We start from the raw sequence: 21,321 nt of genomic DNA on the forward strand, positions 1-21,321 counted from the left end.
CTTCCTCCTCTCTCTCTCTGCCTGCCTCTCTGTCTACTTGTGATCTCTGTCTGTCAAATAAATAAATAAAATGTTTTAAAAAAAGAAACCTAATCTTACACCTAAATGAGATAGAAAAAGAACAACAAACTAAACCTAAATCCAGTAGAAGGAAGGAATAAATATTAGAGCAGAAATAAATGATATGGAAACTAAGAAGGACATTAGAACAGATCAATGAACCCAGAAGACGGTTTTTTGAAGAGATCAACCAAACTGATAAACCTCTGGCAAGACTCATTAAAAAAATATGAGAGAGAGAGAGAGAGAGAGAGATCCAAATGAACAAAATCACAAAGAGGACAAAAATAGCCAACACCACAGAAATACAAAGAATTCTAAGAGAATATTTAAAAACTTATATGCCAATAAATCGGACAACCTAAAAGAAATGGATAAATTCCTCGAAACATATAATCTATTAAAACTGAAGCAGGAAGAAATTGAAAAATTGAACAGACCAATTACCAGCAATGAAATTAAATCAGTAACCAAAAAACTCCCTACAAAGAGAAGTTCACAGGTTAACTTCACAGGTGAATTCTACCAAACATTTAAAAAAAGAGTTAATATCTATTTTCTAATTATTCCAGAAAGGCTATAAGGAAAAATTGTGTATTCATTCTATAAGACCAGCATTACCCTGATACCAAAACTAGATAAAACTCCACTAAAAAAGAGAACTACAGGCCAATGTTTCTGATGAACATAGATGTAAATTTATTAAGCAAAATACTAGCAAACTGAATCCAACCATACATTAGAAAAATCACTCACCATGATCAAGCAGGATTTATTCCTGGGATGCAAGGGAGTTCAATATTCAAGAATTAATGAATCACACATTAGTAAGAGGAAGGACAAAAACCATATGATCATTTCAATAGATGCAGAAAAAGCATTTGACAAAAAACAACATCCATTCATGGTAAAAACCCTCAACAAAGTAGGTTTAGAGGGAGCATACCTCAAAATAATGAAGGCCATATATGAAAATCCCACAGTGAATATCATCCTCAATGGGGAAAAACTGAGAGGTTTCCCCCCAAGGTCAGGAATAAGACAAGGATGTTCAATCTCACTACTTTTATTAAACGTAGTACTGGAGGTTCTAGCCACAGCAATCAGACAACCAAAAGAAAATAATCCAAATTATAAGGAAGAAATCAAATTTTCACTATTTGCAGATGACATGATACCATGTATAAAAAATCCAAAAGACTCCACCAAAAAACTAGAACTGATAAATGAATTTGTAAAGTCACAGGCTACAAAATCAATATACTGTTGCATTTCTATACACAAATAATGAAGCAACAGAAAGAAAAATTTAAAAAATAATTCCATTTATAATTGCACCAAAATTAATAAAATACCTAGGAGTAAACTTAACCAAAGAGTTGAAAGACCTGAACTCTGAAAACTATAAAACACTGATGAAAGAAATTGAGGATGACACAAAGAAATGGAGACATTCCATGCTTATGGATTAAAAGAACAAATATTGTTAAAACAGCTACACTACCCAAAGCAATCTACAGATTTAATTCAGTCTCTATCAAAGTACCAAGAGCATTTTTCACAGAATAGAACAAATAATACTACAATTTGTATGGAACCAGAAACAACCCAAATAGCCAAAGTTGGAAAAGAAAATCAAAATTGGAGGTATCACAGTTCCAGACTTCAAGTTATATTATACAGCTATAGTAGTCAAAACAGTATGATACTGGCACAAAAATAGACACAAAAGATCTATGGAACAGAATAGAAAACCCAGAAATGAATCCACAGCTATATGGTCAATTAATAGTAGGCAAAGAGGGAAAGAATATGCAGTGGGAAAAAGACAGTCTCTTTAACAAATGGTGTTGGGAAAACTGGACAGTTACATGGAAAAGAATGAAGTTGGACCACTTTCTTGTACCATGCACAAAAATAAAGTCAAAATGGATGAATGACCTAGATGTGAGACCCAAAGCAATAAAAATCCTAGAAGAGGAACACCTGGGTGACTCAGTTAAGTGTCTGCCTTCAGCTCGGGTCATGATCCCAAGGTCCTAGGTTTGAGTACCACATTGGGCTCCTTGCTTAGAAGGGAGCCTGTTTCTCCCTCTGCCTGCCACTCCCCCTGCATATGCTCTTTCTTTCTCTTACAAATAAATAAGTATCTTAAAAAAATAAAAATCCTAAAAGAGAGCATAGGCAGCATTTTCTTTGACGTTGGCCATAATAACATTTTTCTAGATATGTCTCCTGAGGCAAAGGAAATAAAAGCAAAAATAAAGTATTGGAACTACACCAAAATAAAAAAGGTTCTGCACAGTGAAGGAAACAAACAACAAAACTAAAAGCCAGTCTATAGAATGGGAGAAGATATTAGCAAATGACATATCTGATGAAAGATTAGTATTCAAAATCTATAAAGAACTTATAAAACTCAATACCGCCCAAACAAATAATCCAACTAAACACGAGTAGAAGGCATGAACAGACATTTCTCCTAAGAAGAAGACATCCTGATGGGGCACCTGGGTGGCTCAGTGGGTTAAGCCTCTGCCTTTAGCTCGGGTCGTGATCTCAGGGTCCTCAGTACAAGCCCCACATCAGGCTCTCTGCTCAGCGGGGAGCCTGCTTCTTCCCCACCTCTGCTTGCTGCTCTGCCTACTTGTGATCTCTCTCTTTCTGTCAAATGAATAAATAAAATATTGAAAAAAAGAAGACATCCTGATGGCCAATATCAGTTACTATCAGGGAAATACAAATCAAAACTACACTAAGATATCACCTCACACCTGTCACAATGCCTAAAATCAAAAGAAACTAGTGTTGTGGAGGATGTTGAGAAAAAGGAATCCTCACACACTGTTGGTGGGTATGCAAACTGGTGTGGCCACCCTGGAAAACAGTATGGAGGTTCCTCAAAATGTTAAAAATAGAACAACCCTAGAATCAAGTAATCACACTGCTGGGTGTTTACCCCCAAACTACAAAAACACCAAGTCAAAAGGACATGCACACCCCTATGTTTATAGCAGCATTATTTACAATAGCCAAGATATGATAGTAGCTCAAGCGTCCATCAATAGGTGAATGGCTAAAATAGAATTGGTATATATAGACAATGGACTATTATTTAGCCATAAAAAATGAAATCTTGCCATTTGCAGCAACATGCATGGAGGTAGACAATATAACGTTAAGTGAAATGAGTCAGTCAGAGAAAGACAAATATCATATGATTTCACGCATATGTGGAATTTTAGCAACAGAACAAATGAGCAAAGGAAAAAGAGGGCATGCCAAATCAAGAAACAGGCTTTTAATTACAGAGAACAAACTGACGGTTATCAGAGAGGAGGTTGGGGGGGCATAGGTGAAATAGGTGATGAGGATTAAAGAGTACATTTATCATGACGAGCACTGAATAATGTATAGAATTGTTGAATGACTATATTGTCCATCTGAAACTAATAGAACACTGTATGTTAACAATGGTGGAATTAAAATGAATGTAATAAAAACAAAGAATGTTCTTCTCTCCTTGGTATAGGGAGGTCATCTTCCTTATGGTTAACTTTATGGCCTGCTTTTAGGTAGAAAGGGAAGCTCTTTCTGCATTTGCTGTTTCTCAAGCCCTTTCAGCTCAAAATAATCAGTGTGTCAAAATAGCATATTTATGTTAAAAAACCCTTCTAAATTAACATTCCAGTCACTTCAGTTCAAGTGACTGAATACCTTCTATATGCCTAGTACATATTATGCTAGATTTGTTGAATTATACCACAGGAGTCAAGACAGTTCTGTCCTGTCTACTAGTAGCTTACAATCTAATTGAGGAAATAAAACAAATATATAAAACAATTTTAAAATAATGTAAAGTCTACTGAGACATTGATTATGTGCCATAAGAGTCAATGGAAGAAAGAGATCAATGTGGTAGAAAAGTTATCTTGGAAAAAAAAATATGTGCAGGAGCTAAAGCTTGAACTAGGCTTGAATAATGAAGAGGATTTTTGGTAGGCATAGGGCAAGGAAATCTGCCTTTTAAAGGGAGGAAATGAGAAAGTAGGTGATTTCCTCACAGAGAGAGTCATCAGAGCAGAAAGCTGGATTGCCATTCTCCAGAGGCCTCTATTTTCCTCATCAATACCAGCAAAGGAGGACTCAGATTATAGATTATAACAGCCACAGGAAATTTCACATATATTCTACCTTCCTTTTGTTCAGTTATAGCTTACAAATAATATCCCATTGAATTCTTCCCCATCGAGTTAAATTTGGGTAATAGATGAAGATAAAGCGAGGATAACATCCAGATCTCCGCTTCAATATTCTCAAACCAGTGTGTATCACAATCACTGGAAGAGCATAATCCAAATGAGTATTTCTGGGCCTACTTCCATGCATTTTTAGCACACATTCTAAGTTATTTGGATGAAAGAAGTTCCCTGGACCACACTTTTTTTTTTTAAATTTTTATGTGCATAATTGAATTTATTGGAAGAAGTCTAATTTATATCAAAAACACAGATTCAAGATTAATCTAATCTGGACCACACTTTTAGAAACACTCCTCCACAGCCATCTAACCTGACTGAATCTTTTTGACTTGACACATTACTCAATGGGTTTTCCTATCAGCATTAAAATAAAAATAACTAATTTCCTTTTTATAAGAGATGTGAGTAGGGTAAGAACAAGAAATTGAAGAATAAACAATAAAAAAGTTTAAAAATTATGTTATTGCTTAATATGAATACTCCAAACTACCTCGACTTTGTTGAAATCATATGGAACCATCTAAATTAGAACTTAATATTATATTTTATCCATTATTTGTTGAAGTATGTGTGAGTGTGTGTGCATGTTCACACATACATGCAAAAGCCAACCTTGCTTCCTTGCCTGAAGGACTACTTCTACAAGCTGGAAACAAAACTGATACTAAAATACATATCATTAATAGACCCACAAGATGAGCATCAATTACTTTTCAGGAACTCACTTATTGCTTTAAGTGAGGGACATATGAGTATAACTATTTGGCTGGGAACCTAGAAAACCCTGACACATTCATTGTGGAGAAATTACTGTGTAGACTTCCTTGCCATAGAATTGAATTTCATTTCACTGACTGGGCTGGAAACATTCCTCTTTTCTCCCAATTCTTTTAAGGAATGATTTGTGCATCCCAGGGAATAAAAGAAGCTAGGGATATCACAAGATATATCTCCCTTGTTTTGATGCCCAGATTCAGACACCCATTATTTATACCCTGTATTAATCACTGAAAAGTCTGTGCTATCCTGAGGCATTATATGTACTCTAGACCTTCAGATGGTTATCTTATAAAAGTGTAGACAAGACAAAACTTGAGGTGTTAAAAAACAAAAACAAAACTTAAACATAGTCTTTAGAATTCTCCTAAAGGTGATATGAATAAAATGCCTTCAAATGATCCATCCTGTGATTAAACTGGGTTTCCTGCAGTAGCGTTTCCATTTTTTTTAAATTTAAGAGCTATTGCATATTTGTTTGTTTTGTTTTTAGGTATACTTCTTTAAGGGCATCTGAAGTATTTCATTTTGTCATATGAATTAGTACACCCGACTTGTCAGGTGGATTATGATACAGTAGCAAATACTACTGCTAATATTAATAGTAATGCCACCATCATTTCACTTCTACGTATCTACCTAGAAAACATATTAAAAAATGTCCAAATGAAGATTTGAACATAAATGTTCATAGCAATATTATTCATAATAGCCAAAAGTGGCAACACACTCATATGCCCATCTACTGACTAATGGATAAAAATGTCGTATATCCACACAATGGAATATTATTCAGCCACTAAAAGAAATTAAGTACTGATTTATGTGACAACACAGATACTTCAACATGAATCTTGAAAAATCATTTTGATAAGTGAAAGAAGCCAGTCACAAAAGACCACATTGTATACAATTCCATTCATATGAATTGTCTAGAACAGTCAAATCGATAGAGACAGAAAATAGATTAGTGGCTGCCTAGGGATGGTTATGATGAAATGTTCTAAATTGGATTATGGTGATAGTTGCAAAGCTTTTAAAATTTACTAAAATTCATTTAAATGTAAAATTAAAATAGGTGATTTTTATGGTGTGTAAGTTATACTTCCATAAATTTATTTTTTACAAAAGTAATTTAAAAAGCAAGGGAGAAAATGGAAACAGTGCTTTTAAGAGATACTTCAATAAAAGGAGAATCCTGGGGGAGCCATAAAAAATGCTGAGAATTAAATAAAATATTAATATTATTTTCCATTTACTGAACACTTACTATGGTGCCAAGCACTTCACTAATTGCTTTACATATATTATCTCTTTTGAGTTTCACAGCAATAGTATGAAACTGAATTATTGAACTACCTTCATATATAAGGAGGCAGGCTTAAAAAGTTTAAGTAAATTATACAAAGTCACACAACTAGTAAAGGGAAAAACCAGGATTTGGACACAAAACTCAAGTCCTTAGCTGTATGCTGTGATTTTCAAGTAAATGTCTTATTGTTAACTCCCATTCAATACCCTCCCTTCAAGTTCTTAAGATTGCTACCTCCCCAGTCCCCTACTCTGCCAATATTTCACTCATCTCAGCAGGAGAGTGACTTAGACTCTCCTTACTTCTACTATTGGGCTGTAAATAATTTGAGAGATTTAAAAAAAAATAACTTAAGTTCTATCATCAAAAACTGCTTTGGAGCTGAGACTTACCTAATATCATAAACCCTTGTTAATTCTGAATTTTGCAGCATTCCAGAATTCTTTGTTTTTGTTAATTTCTTTTCAGTTCACCCTTCCTCTGACCCAGGCCATGTGGCAAATGCTAAACAACTGGCCCAGAGTCTTTGGTAAACATAGGAATGGACGCATCAAAGATGAGGCAGCACAAATGCCTTCTGTTGAGCATTACTATCTAAAGAAACTTTGTTCTGGAATGCTATTAAGGTGGGGGAAATGGCCAATTACCACAAACACATTCTCTGTCTTCCATTAAGCCTTCTAATATAAATATTAAAAGGCAGCAAATAGTTCCCTTGTGGATCTAACTAGCAAACTTAAAAGTGTGGTAAAAGAGAAACAAATGATGCTAAAAAGTGAAACAGTATGTTATATGCAAACAATGAATCATGAAACACTACATCAAATACTAATGGTGTACTGTATGGTGGCTAACATAACATAATAAAATAAGAAAAATAAATTATAGTTTGTTACCAGCAGAACAGGCATGCAAATGAAACACTCCAAGTCCATCCCAGAATGAGACTTAAACTCTTGCACCACAGTAAGAAATAAAACAGGTTGAAATGCACACACTGCCAAGGTGCCAAGTGCTATTTTTGGAAAATCTCCATTTGCATTACATCAGACTGGCATTTCTGGGTTAATAGAATGTACCCTAACTTTCACAGAAGCCATTCAAATACGCAATTCACTATTTACTCTTGAGACCCACCAGCTCTTAAAATAGTGTAACTAAAAGACAAAACCCAAACCAAAAATATCTCTACAGAGAAGATGACAATAATCACATTGCAAGATAATACAAGTCCCTTGCACACAAAAGATAAATGATTAAATATTATGCACAGTTAATTTAAAAAGTAAAATAAAAACATGAATTAAAAATTATGCACAGGTTATTTCCAGAGTGTAGATCTCAAGGCTAACCTTATTTAAGTTAGCTGGTAGAGACCTCTGCAAGAGTATACTCAGAGGGAAATACTCCATGAAAAGCACAGTGTTGAAAATTGACACATAAGAAAACAGTATTACAAAGAGATAAAAACACTATTTTCATCACATTAGTTCTCTAACTGAAAACATCTTTGAGCCAAACAATATCAAGTGCCTTCTCATTAGTCATAGCTCTGTCAACTTTCTTTTGTAATCTTAGACAAGTTGCTTTACCTCTTTCACTCTTGGTTGTGTCTGAAGGTCTTCTAGTTTTGAAAGTCTATGACAATGCCTTCTGATCTTTGTGCTGTCTATACTAACCTTCACTTCCTAAATCCAATGCATGGGATCATAAGTATTGATTAACTTGCCTGATAAACATTGTTATTTGCCTCTAGGGCAGGCCCACTTGAGATAAATTTGTTTAATAGGCTATTTACCTGTACCTATGTAGCATCCATGCTGTGGGCCCTTTACCAGGACTAGAGGCAAAGAATCTTCATTGTTGTTGTTCTTTTCTTTAAAAATACGGGCTCAGACACTTCATTCACATTAAGCTGTCAGTGATTGCTAACAATTTGATGAGGACCTAGGATGAGGGTGCCAGAGACTAAGGTCTTACAATAACAGAATAATGGTTAGACATTAGAATTTCATTTGCTAGTTGAACTAGGTATGAGTGAGGGAAGGAGAGGAAATGTTAGCTTTCCTGATACCTGAAGTTGTGCTGTTTATGAGTTAATCACAGACCTGTACTCCTGAAACAATACATTATTTGCTAATAAAAAAAAATCATAAAGTTAAAACCCCACAGGCCAGCAGGAAATGGACAAAGGTCATAAAAAGATTTCTTTTGGAAGTGTTGTTAATGGTCAATAAATTTAAGGGAAAAAAACCCCAATTCTACATATTCTGCATGAGAATGGTGTTCTCTAAGGCAAGACCAAACTTTTTGGCACTACTTAGTTCACTTAATATCCCTTTATTTGATGACCATAGACTGCACACCCCATCCATGACCATCTTCAAATGCATACTATGTGTTGGGGAAAAAGACCCAGAAGAGAAAATGTGCCTGGCTCAGTGCAGAGCACAGAGAACCTAGAGAAAACAGTTGGAAAAGTCATGATAGTTCAGTATAAGTAGAATAACACTATAATTAGAAAACACTGAAAAAACAGTACCTTAAAATCTGGGTGGAAACAGGAAAGATGTTTCTCTCTTTTATTAAAAAGTGCACCTGTCATTTTGAAAGAGTAGTATTGCCTTTACTAATCAGTTTAACATTAGTGAGTTTATCATTAGTGAGTCACTAAAGTATAGTGTTTATGGTACTAAAAAACTTCTGACTTTTTATACTTTGCCTTGTAGTTTCTTCCCATCAACTTTTCTCTTCTTGACATTTCTTTTTTACTCCAGGTGTCTAGATCATTTCTGATCTTATCACTAAATCTTTGCAGCTTATCTACATTATCAGCTCACGTTCCATTGTGACTCTAACAAAATTACCCTTATTAAAGAGTAAGTTTCAGGGGCACTTCACCTGGGTGGCTCAGTGGGCTAAGCCTTTGCTCTCCAGTCGTGATCTCAGGGTCCTGGGATCAAGCCCTGCATCGAGCCCTACATTGGGCTCTCTGCTCAGCAGGGAGCCTACTTGCCCTCCCCCCGCCTGCCTCTCTGCCTACTTGTGATTTCTCTATCAAAATAAAATAAAATAAAATAAAATTTTTAAAAAAGATTTTATTTATTTGACAGAGATCACAAGCAGGCAGAGAGGCAGGCAGAGAGGAAGGGTAAGCAGTCTTCTTGCTGAGCAGAGAGCCCTATGCAGGGCTCAATCCCAGGACCCCAGGACTGTGACCTGAGCTGAAGGCAGAGGCTTTAACCCACTGAGCCATCCAGGTGCCACAAAATAAAATAAAATCTTTAAAAAGTAAATTTCAAGGAAACATGATTACGTAGGTCAATGTTCCATCTTCCTCAGAGGGAAGGAGCAGAGCTCTAGTGTGCTTGGTACTGTGCTTAGTATGAATTACTCTTACCTTTGGCATTGGTGGATATTACGACTAGAAATTTTAGCATTAGAAGAGACTTTACAGATTGCCAGGCCCTATTACTACACAATTTAAATCCCAAATACTATTACATGTTACCAAAATTTGAATTATGACAAAATCTCCTTGTTTAGCACAAAGAATAAGTATACTCCAATATTTAACTAAGTAGTGGTAGATACAGTTGACCTATGACATACTAATCAGACATGCTGGAAAAGCAGTGCTGGCCTGTGTCAGATGACCTAGGTTTAATGTAGTTCTGGACAAGTCATACTATTTAGGATTCAGTTTCTTCATCTACAAAATGAAGTTGTAGGACAATGCATCAGCATTCTTAAAACTGTTCTTTTTTTTTTAAATTTTTCCCAATCTTTTAAGATCAGTTCAATTCAAAAAATAACTGGACACCTCTCATTTACCAGTTCTGCCATTATCTTTTGCAAGTAAAGGCAAGACACTTCACTTCTTTCAATTTCAGTATGCCCCTTATCCATCTTTGTACCTGTTTCAACATCTAGCCAAGCCTTACACTGATGAAAGAATTGAGGATACAAGTTACTGGCTGGAGTAAAAGAAAGTCATGAGAGGTAAGCACAGATGGGAAATAAGAAAGGCAGCTGTCAGCTAGGTATTTTTCTTGGCATAAAGCCCCCTTGGGAAAAGGCTTATAAATGTAATAATACTGTTTTTACAATCAACCAGGCAAGGCTTTTGTTGTTGTTGTTTTGCTTTGAATTTAATTTTATTTTTTCTGTGTTCCAAGATTCATTATTTATGCACCACACCCAGTGCTCCATGCAATACGTGCCCTCCTTAATACCCACCACCAGGCTCAACCATCCCCACACACTCCCTTCCAAAACCCTTAGTTTGTTTCTCAGAGTCCACAGTCTCTCGTGCTTCATCTCTCCCTCCAATTTAATCCAATTCATGCTTCCTTTCCTTCTTCTAATGTCCTCCATGTTATTCCTTATGCTCCACAAGTAAGTGAAACCATATAACTGACTTTCTCTGCTTGACTTATTTCACTCAGCATAATCTCCTCCAGTCCCTTCCACGTTGATACAAAATTTGGGTATTCATGCTTTCTGATGGAGGCATAATATTCCATTGTGTATATGGACCATATCTTATTTAGCCATTTGTCTGTTGAAGCCATCTTGACTCTTTCCATAGTTTGGTGATTGTGGCCATTGCTGCTATGAACATTGAGGTACATATGGCTCTTCTTTTCACTACATGTGTATCTTTGTAGTAAATACCCAGTAATGCAATAGCAGGGTCATAGGGTAGCTCAATTTTTAATTTTTCTTTTAAAAAAAAATTATTTATTTATTTATTTTGAATTTCTTTTCAGTGTTCCAGAATTCATTGTTTATGCACCACACCCAGTGCTCCATGCAATACATGCCCTCCACACTGTTTTACAAAGTGGCTGCACCAACTTGAATTCCCACCAACAGTGTAAGAGGGTTCTCCTTTCTCCACATTCTCTTCAACACTTGTTTCTTGTCTTATTAATTTTGGCCATTCTAACTGGTATAAGGTGTAAGGCTTTTATTTCTTTAACTTTTTACTTAAATTGCATTTAGTTAAAATATAGTGCAATATTAGTTTTAGGTGTACAATCTAGTGATTCAACACTTCCATAAAACACCTAGTGCTTATCACAACAAGAACACTCCTTAATTCCCATCATCTATTTAACCCATGCACCCACCCACCAACCCTCTGGTAACCATCAGTTTACTCTGGAGTTAAGAGTCTGTTTCTTGGTTTGCCACTCTTTCTCTTTTTTCCCCCTTTGCTCATTTGTATTGTTTCTTACATTCTACATGAGTGAAATCATATATTACTTTTCTTTCTCTGACTGACTTACTTCATTTAGCATAATACTTTTTAGCTCTATCCATGTCATTGATAATGGCAAGATTTCATTCTTCTTTATGGCTAAATAATATTTCATTATATATATCTACATGTATATATATCTACATGTATATATATCTACATATACCTATATCTATATCTATATCACATCTTTATCCATTCATCAGTTGATGAACACTTGGGTTGTTTCCATAATTTGGCTATTATAGATAATGCTGCTACAAACATCAGGGTGCAAATATTCTTTTGAATTAGTATTATTTGTATTCTTTGGGTATAGAGTAGTTCTATTTTTAACTTTTGGAGCAATCTGCATATTTAATGCAATTTCAATCAAAATACCAACAACATAGACAACAGAGAGCTTGAGCAAACAATCCTAAAATTTATATGGAACCACAAATTATCCCAAAAAGCCAAAGCAACCTTAAAAAAAGAAAAGAAAAGCTGGCATTGCAATCCAAGACCTTGAGTTAAGTTACAAAGCTGTATTGATGAAAATAGTATGGTACAGGCACAAAATAGACACATAATTCAATAGAACAGAATAGAAAATGCAGAAATGAACCCACAACTATATAGTCAACTAATCTTCAACAAAGCTGGAAAGAACATGCAATGAGAAAGACAGTCTCTTCAACAAGTGTATTTGGAAAACTACACAGTAACATATAAAAGAATGAAACTGGACCACTTTCTTATACCATACACAAAAATAAATTCAAAATGGATGAATGGTCTGAATGTGAGACGTGAAACCATTAAAATCGTAGAGGAGAACAGAAGCAATAACCTCTGTGACATCAGCCATAACTACTTCTTACTAGATCTGTTCCCTGCTATAAGGGAAACAAAGGCAAGAGTAAACTACTGGGACTTCATCAAAATAGAAAGCTTCTGTACAGTGAAGGAAACAAACAAACAAACAAACAAAAAACCTAAAAGGCAACTTATGGAATGGGAGAAGATGTTTGCAAATGGCATATCTCATAAAGGGTTAGTATCCAAAATCTCTAAAGAACTTATAAAACCCAAAACTCAAAAAACAAATAACCCAGTTAAAAAGGGACATCACTGATCATCAGGTAAGACAAAACAAAATTACAATGAGATATCACCTGCCACCAGTCAGAATGGTTAAAATCAACAACGCAAAAAACAAGTGTTGGCAAGGATGTGGAGAAAGGGGAACCCTCTTACTCTCTTGGTAGGAATGCAAACTGGGTGCAGCCACTCTGGAAAACAGTATGGAAGTTCCTCAAAAAGATCAGATAAAGCTTTTAGAACCACTAGTAGATTGAAGATTAATACTTGTGAGTCCTGGTTCTAAGCTATTCACCCCAAGCCTTACAAATCTATCCTCTTCTAAGAATGGAACTAGTAAGGGCTTTAGTTATCCTGCCTATGCAGTGGTAAAAATAGTGAGATTTTTACCACTCAAATAGTGAGATTTTAACCATAGTAAGATGACACAACTGGGATCGAACAGTGACACAATCTCAAAATGTTTTCTATGTTCATTCTTGGAGACAATAGTTTTCAGGATTCCAGGTGAGCTTAATTGCTTATTAATTGATGAATATGTTTGGAATCTTGTGGGTATAAAAAATTATTGCTTAAATGCATAGAGGAGTTGCTTGAGACTTACCATTTCATTTATTCAACAGATCTCAGAACTCTAGGACTAATCATTTATATTTTCCTTGAAATGTAAGGGCTATACAGGTGTCCTGAGAAAGTTGCACACAAAGAGCTGACATTGGTCTAATTTAATTAAACATATGTTTTAATTCAGCAGGAAGTATCCAGTATTATTTTTCTTCTAAAAAATTAGTAATATATGTTATATCTGTATATGAAGATTTAAATTGTTTTCTCTCCAAATGATATGAATTCTCATGAGATGTTTCTTCTCAGGCTATCATAAATGTCCACATAAAGTCAGTCATAAAAAGTCTTATTATAAACATCCCGTTTGATTGCCTCTCCCTTCTGCAGTAGTTCTGGTCAAAGTTCATAAAGTAAGAGTGACACTAATATAATACCCACCAGGAGGGAAAAAATAATATCCAATACTGCTTCTTGGAAAGAGCAGGATTGATCATAGCTGATAGTTGCATTCACAAATGATAATACATCATATAATCTCTTTAAATTTTGAAGCACCATGGCTTTTAGAAAGACAAAACACAGCAAAACCCCACATTAGGTAAAGATAAAGATCCTATATGTGCTTGAATTCTCAGCATAAATTTCTTTTAGTTGCCTTGCCCCTTATCTATACAAAATGTATAGATTCCATAGCTATGAAAGATTCCATAACTATGAGAATCAGAAATCAGAAATCATTCCCTTTGGGGAAGCTATGTTCCTACCCAAGTGCTGTTCAATAGTATTGTAGTCCATGGTTTTTTTAGAGAAATGACAGGGAACTGGCCTAGGAGAACTAAGGCAAAAAAGGCTAGAAATTATCCTTTCTGTTATCTAAGTTCATATAATTTTAACAAAGCTACCTGAGTAAGCAGGGAAGATTAGAAGTTATTTTTTTACGAATAGTTCAAAGCATTATAGTGAGGACTAACATCTACAAAACTTGGAATTATATAGTGAACTAGAAAGGTGGAGTTAGTAAGCATTTAATGGTAAGCAGACGAAGAATAAAGAAATATATGACACACAAGAAGAAATATAGGATAAACAAAATGGTGTTGATGATAGGATGAGTAATGTGCAGCCCTGAATGCAATAGAACAGTGTCGCACAGACATTAATGTGCATACAATTCACATGGTGATCGTGTTCTAATGCACATTATGAGTAAGTAGTCTGAGGTGGGGCCTGAGATTCTGCATTTCTTATAATCTAAGTGATGCTCTTTTTGTTGGCCCATGGACCACACCAGGGACAGAGACAACCAAGCTGTGGAGTCATCTGGGTGTTACTGGTCAAGTATGTGACTGTTTCAGATCAACATCAATAATCCTTTATCAAGCACCACCCCTAAGTGAGGCATTATAGGAGACTACATGAAAGTAAGCCTCTGTCTCTTCTTATTCATTTTATAATTCAGTTGGAGAGGAAATACTTAAAAGGAGTAATATTCTGCAGGGTCATATAAATGATCCTTCATGCTCAGATCTCTTGATTTACCATCTGTACAACATAGTATTTAAGTACTTTCTTGGGGGAACCCAAAGAGAGTGTGCTTAGGGTAGAGGCAGGAATCTGAAGGACTGAACATAGAATATATATAGGGGATTTAATTTCACAGTCTGAAGCTATCTCACAGGTGAAATTTTTCCATTAACATTGAACAAAGCATTTCCCACCCCGCTTCCTCATTGAGGGGTGGGGACATTTAGCCTTGAACCAAATGTGTGAATTGAATTTAGATAATATCATCTCACATTCTGCAGATAAAACTTCACAACATATAAAGGAGAGGCATGGTGAGCAACATTTTAAGACAAGTTGTTGTCATACCCTGGGTCTTGAGGTACCATAAGATCCTTATTAAAAATAGGTAGAGGGGCACCTGGGTAGCTCAGTGGGTTAAAGCCTCTGCTTTTGGCTCAGGCCATGATCTCAGGGTCCTGAGATTGAGCCCCGTGTGGGGCTCTCTGCTCAGCGGGGAGCCTGCTTCCCTTCCTCTCTCTCTGCCTGCCTTTCTGCCTACTTGTGATCTCTGTCAAATGAATAAATAAAATCTTTTTAAAAATAGGTAGAAATAGGATTCAGGGTCTCCTCAACATTTTCACCCTTCAATAAATTTTTAACATTACATGTAAGCATAATTTGATGAAAATAAAATTATATTCCTGAACCTTGAAAGGTATATGTTTCTTAACATTTTCATCATTAGCATAATTTTCAATGTTAAAGATAGGCAGAATTTCAATAAAAATGAAATAATATTGCTGAACTCTGAGAGCAAGACACCAGTTTTTATCACACATTTGACTTGTTCTCATTTCTCTAAGAAATAAGTTTCTTTGATGTTTGTGACATCAGCCTCTTTTACTATAACTTCAATATATAGCTGATAGTTTCAACCTCTCCCTGCCCAAGGACAATATTTTCACCCACTCTTTATGATGTTTATGCTGAAAGGGTTTCTTTCTTAATAGCTTATTATTAATGTAGAGAAATGGCATAATTTTCTGTAGACTGAATTTTGTATCCTACAAATTTACTTAATTTGTTTTTTCATTCTAATAGGTTTCCCCCTCACCCCTGGTGAAGTCTTTAGGGTTTTCTATATATAGTATCATGTCAACTTCAAATAGTGATGGTTTTACTTCTTTTGTATTTGGATGCCTTTTCTTTCTTTTGCCCTATTTCTGTGGTTAGGACTTTTAATATTATGTTGAACAAAAGTGGCAAGAGTGGGAGTCCTTACATTAGAAGAAGAGCTTTGAGCTTTTTATCATAGAGTATGATGTTAGCTGTGGATTTGCTATAGATGGAATTTGTTATGTTGAGGCACATTCTCTGTATATACCCAGTTTATTGAGTTTTTATCATAAATGGATGTTGAATTTGGTCAAATGCTTTTTTCTGCCTCTCTTGAGATCGTATGGTATTTATCCCTCATTCTCTTAACACAGTATATCACATTGATTTGCAAATGTTGAACTATTCTTGCATTCTTGAAATAAATCCCACTTGATCATGGTATATGATTCTTTTAATGTATTGTTAAATTTTGTTTGTCAATATTTTGTTGAGGATTTTGGCATTTATGTCATCAGGGATACTGGCTTGTAATTTATTTCCTTCCTTCCTTCCTCCCTCCCTGTTTTTTTTCTCTCTCTTTTCCTTCCTTCCTTCCTTTCTTCCTTCCTTCCTTCCTTCCTTCCTTCATGGTGTGTTTGACTGGTTATGGTATTTGGGTAATGCCAGCCTCATAAAATAAACTTGGAAGCATTCCTACCTCTTCAATTTTTTGGAGTTTCAAAAGGATAACTACTAAATCCTTGAATGTTTGTAATTCACCAGTGAAACCATCTGATACTGGATTTTTGTTTGTTGGGAGTTTTTTGATTACTGATTCATACTAGAAATTTACCTATTCACGTGTTCTATTTTGTCATGATTCAGTCCTTGAATAATTGTATGTTTCTAGAAATTTATCCTTTTCCTCTAGGTTGTCCAATTTGTTGGTGTATAACTGCTTGTGGTAATTTCTTATGATTATCTTATTTTTGTGGTATCAGTCATAACTTTTTTTTTCATTTCTGATTTTATTTATTTGACCCCCTCCCTTTTTTCTTGGTGAGTCTAGCTAATAGTTGGTTAATTTTTTTTTTTTGTTTGTGAAGAACCAGCTCTTAGTTTCATTAATCATTTCTATTGTCTTTTTAGTCACTATTTCATTTATTCTGCTCTGATCTTTATTATTTCTTTCCTTCTACTAACTTGGACTTCATTTGTTCTTCTTTTTCTAGCTCCATTAGGTATAAAGTTAGATTGTTTATTTGAGATTTTTCTAATTTCTTGAGGTAGACCTGTATTGGTATATACTTTTTAGAACCACTTTTACTTCATTCCATATGTTTTAGTATGTTGTATTTCTGTTTTCTTTTGTCTCTAGATACTTTTTAAAATTTCTGTTTTGATTTCTTCAATGTCCCACTAGTTGTTCAGCAATATATTGTTTAATCTCCACATCTGTGCGGTTTTTCCAATTTTATTCTTGTAATTGATTTCCAATTTCATACTACTGTGGTCAGGAACAATTCTTAATATGTTTAATCTTCTTGAATTTACTGAGATTTATTTTGTGGCCTAATATGATTTATCCTGGAGAGTGTTCTTTGTGCACTTGAGAAGAATGTGTACTTTGTTGCTTTTGGATGGAATATATATATATGTGTATATATACACACATATATATATGTATATACATATATATATACACACACACACACACGTGTGTGTGTATGTGTGTGTGTGTGCGCGTGTATTCTCCATCTGGTCTAATATGTCTTTTATGGCCAATATTCCCTTATTGATTGTCTGGATAATTTATCTGATGATGTAAGTTGGGTGTTCAATTCCCCTACTATTATTGCATTGCTGTCAATTTCTTGTCTTATATCTGTTAATAATTGCCTTATACATTTTGGTGATACTATGTTGGATGGATATATATTTATAAATATTATATATTCTTACTGAATTGACCCCTTTATCATAATGTCCTACTTTGTCTATATTACTCTTTGTTTTAAAGTTTATTTTGTCTGATATGAGTATAGCTACACCAGCTCCCTTTTCATTCCCATTTGCATGCAATATCTTTCTGTATGGTTTCACTTTCAGTCTGTGTTCTTAAGATCTGGAGTGAGTCTCTTGTAGGCAGCATAAAGATGTGAATTTTTAAAAATCTATTCAGCCACTCTATGTCGTTTGATTAGAGAATTTAGTTGACTTACATTTAAATTATTAATAGTTACATACTTACTGCCATTTTGTTCATTGTTTCTGGCTGTTGTTGTAGCTCCTCTCTGTTCTCTTTCTCTCTTCCCTGAGAGAGATTTGATGTCTTTCCTAAACGTTATGTTTAAATTCCTTTATTTTCTTTTGTGCATTTACTATAAATTTTGCTGAGTGGTTACCATCAGGTTCATATATCATATATAAAGGCACCCATTTCATAGATAGATAGATAGATTTAAATTGATAGAAACTTCAACTTGGAACATATTCCAAAGCTTTATATTCCTACCCCCACACACATTTTACGTTTTTAATGTAATATTTTACATCTTTTATTTTATGCATTCCTTAACTAATCACTGTAGTTTTATAAATTTTATGACATGTTTTTAAATTTTCATACTTGCTTTATGTGATTGATCCCTTATCTTTACTATATATTTACCTTTTCTAGTGATATTTTTCCTTTTGTATGTTTTCTTGTTATTAATTAATGCCATTTATTTTCAGGTTAAAGTAGTCCCTTTAACATTTCTTGTAAGGTTGATTGGTAGTGATGAACTCCATTAGTTTTTGCTTATCTGGAAAACTCTCAATCTTTCCTTCAGTTCTGAATGATAATTTTTCCAGATAAAGAATTTTTAGTTGGAAGCTTTTTTCCCTTTCAACACTTTGATTATGTCATGTCAACCTCTTCAGGCCTGCAAAGTTTCTACTGGAAAATCTGCTAATAGCCACGTGGGCTTTCCTTGTGTGTAAGTTGTTTTCCTGTTGCTGCTTTTAGGATTGTCTGTTTAGGTTTTACCATTTTAATTATAATGTATCTTGGTGTCATTTTCTTTGGGTTCATTGTTTTTTTAAACTCTCTGGGCTTACTGGCCATGGATGTCTGTTTCTTTCACCCAGTAGGTAAGTTTTCAGCTATTCTTTCTTCAAATAAATTTCTCCTTCTTCTAAGACCTCTGTAGTGTGAATGTTATTCTGCTTCATGTTGTCCAATAGGTTTCTTAAGATATACTCACTTAATTTTGATTTCTTTTTGCTGCTCTGTTTAGGTGAATTCTATTGTTTTGTGTTTTAGTTCACTGATCTTTTCCTCTGCTTAACCCCTCAAGTGTATTTTTTAGTTTGCTTATTGCATTCTTTAGCTTTGTAACTTCTGTTGGATACATTCTTATATTTTCTCTTTGTTGAAGTTCTCACTATGCTGATTCATTCCTCTTCCAAGTTCAGTGAGCATCTTTATGGCCATTACTTTGGATTGCTTATCTCTCTTTCATTAATGTCTTATCTCTCTTTCATTGATGTCTTTTCTGAGTTTTTTTCCTTATTTGTTTGTTTGGAACATATTCCTCTGTCTCCTGATTTTGCCTAATTCTTTGTGTTTGTTTCTGTGTATTAGGCAAGTCTTCTACCTCTCTGAGTCTTGAAGGAGTGGCCTTGTATAGGTGATGTCCTGTGGAGATCAGAAGCACTATCCCTCCTGACCACCAGAGTCAGAAGCTGAAGCAGCACCCCTGTGTGACCTGTATGCACCAGGATGCTATGGTATGGTTGAGGCTGCATCATAGGGGTAGACAAATTCTCACTTCATTCTTGCCCAGCCTGATTACTCCACACAGCTGTGGCACAGGTGTGGGTAGGGGCGTCAGCCAGTCGTGCCCTATAGCATTAACAAGTTAGAGGGAACATTCTAAAATGACATCCAACAGCACTGGCATTAGCAAGCTGGAATGAGATCTCAAAAATGACACCTGCCATTGTCTCCATTCCCAGAGAGATCCCCAACAACTTCCTACTTCTTCAGCAGATGCTTTAAGATTACTAAGTGGGTTTCCCTCACATATGATCTATGTACTTTTCAAACTGGTGTTTCTGTGTTGGGTCCCTGGGTAAATGAGTATGTGTGTAACCCCTTTAATACTGTGATCTTTGTTTCTTATGGTTTTAATGTTTTTCTGGATATAATCTCTGGACGTTTTTAGAGTCAGGTGTTTTGAGAGATCATTTTTTTTATGTGTGAGACCTAGGGATTGGTGTACCTAAAGTGGAGCACAGAGAGACCCCCCGCTTCTCAGGGGAGATTCCCATATATTTATGATCCCTTCCAACTGTAGAGTGCCATGCCTCAGTGTTTGTTTGTTTGTTTGTTTTGTAAGAAATTTCTCTGCCTTTTCTATTCATTTCAATGCTGTCTTTTTATCCTTTATTGTAGAGGCTCTGTTCATACAGTCTTCAAGTCTTTCTCAGGGAAATTTTTCCATATTTAGTTGTGTATTTGTTCTACCCATGAAAAGAGATGAGTTTGGGGTCTTCCTATACCACCATCTTGAACCACACTCTAAAAGTCTCTGTTGTCTAAGGATTACTCAAATTTCAGAGAAGGAAATCTCAGGAGTGGCAAGTCTGATTTTTCCCTTTCTGTTACTTCACATTTCTGAAACTTTCTTTACATTTTGGAATAAAATTGGAGAAAAGTCTAGTGTTTCCTATGGGGAATCTTTGAGATAGCTCAACATCTTGCTTTCTTACCTTAACACAGTATAATATACTGGTAAGGAGTATGGCCACTGGAGCCAGACCATTTGGAATTTGAATTTTGTCTTGGCTGCTATGCAAACTCAAGAAATATATATAACTATCTATGCCTCAGTTTCCTCATCTGTTAAGTGAGTATGGTAATGATAATAATAAAATAATAATAGTATTTATATCATAGAGTTATAATGAATATTAGGTAAATTTATATCTATAAAGATATTTGAATAATGTCTGGCATATATTAAACACTCAATAAACATTATTGACTTTAATGTCAATTATTATTTCTCATCTTGGAATTGAGGAGGAATATCTTCTGCAAGGATAGATGTGAGTGTATGGGGATGGAGGGAGAATGGGAGAACAATAGATACAGAGAAAAATAATATGATTAACATGTGGCTGGACAGATGATTAAAACAGAGAGATGTAGAATCAGGCATGGAAGATACAATGGTAAAAAAGAATGGCTTCTTACCATCCTTACCAAGTGACCCAGTTATAGACTGACAGCGGTAATAAAAATTTGTTTCAAAAATTTGAAATCTGGGGAAGAGAATTATGAAAAGGTAGAGGATAAAAAAGTAATTATCTTTGTTTAAATCTTTGGTGTGTGTGTGTGT

The sequence above is a fragment of the Mustela nigripes genome, chromosome X (assembly GCF_022355385.1).
Source record: "Mustela nigripes isolate SB6536 chromosome X, MUSNIG.SB6536, whole genome shotgun sequence".
Classification (NCBI taxonomy): domain Eukaryota; kingdom Metazoa; phylum Chordata; class Mammalia; order Carnivora; family Mustelidae; genus Mustela; species Mustela nigripes.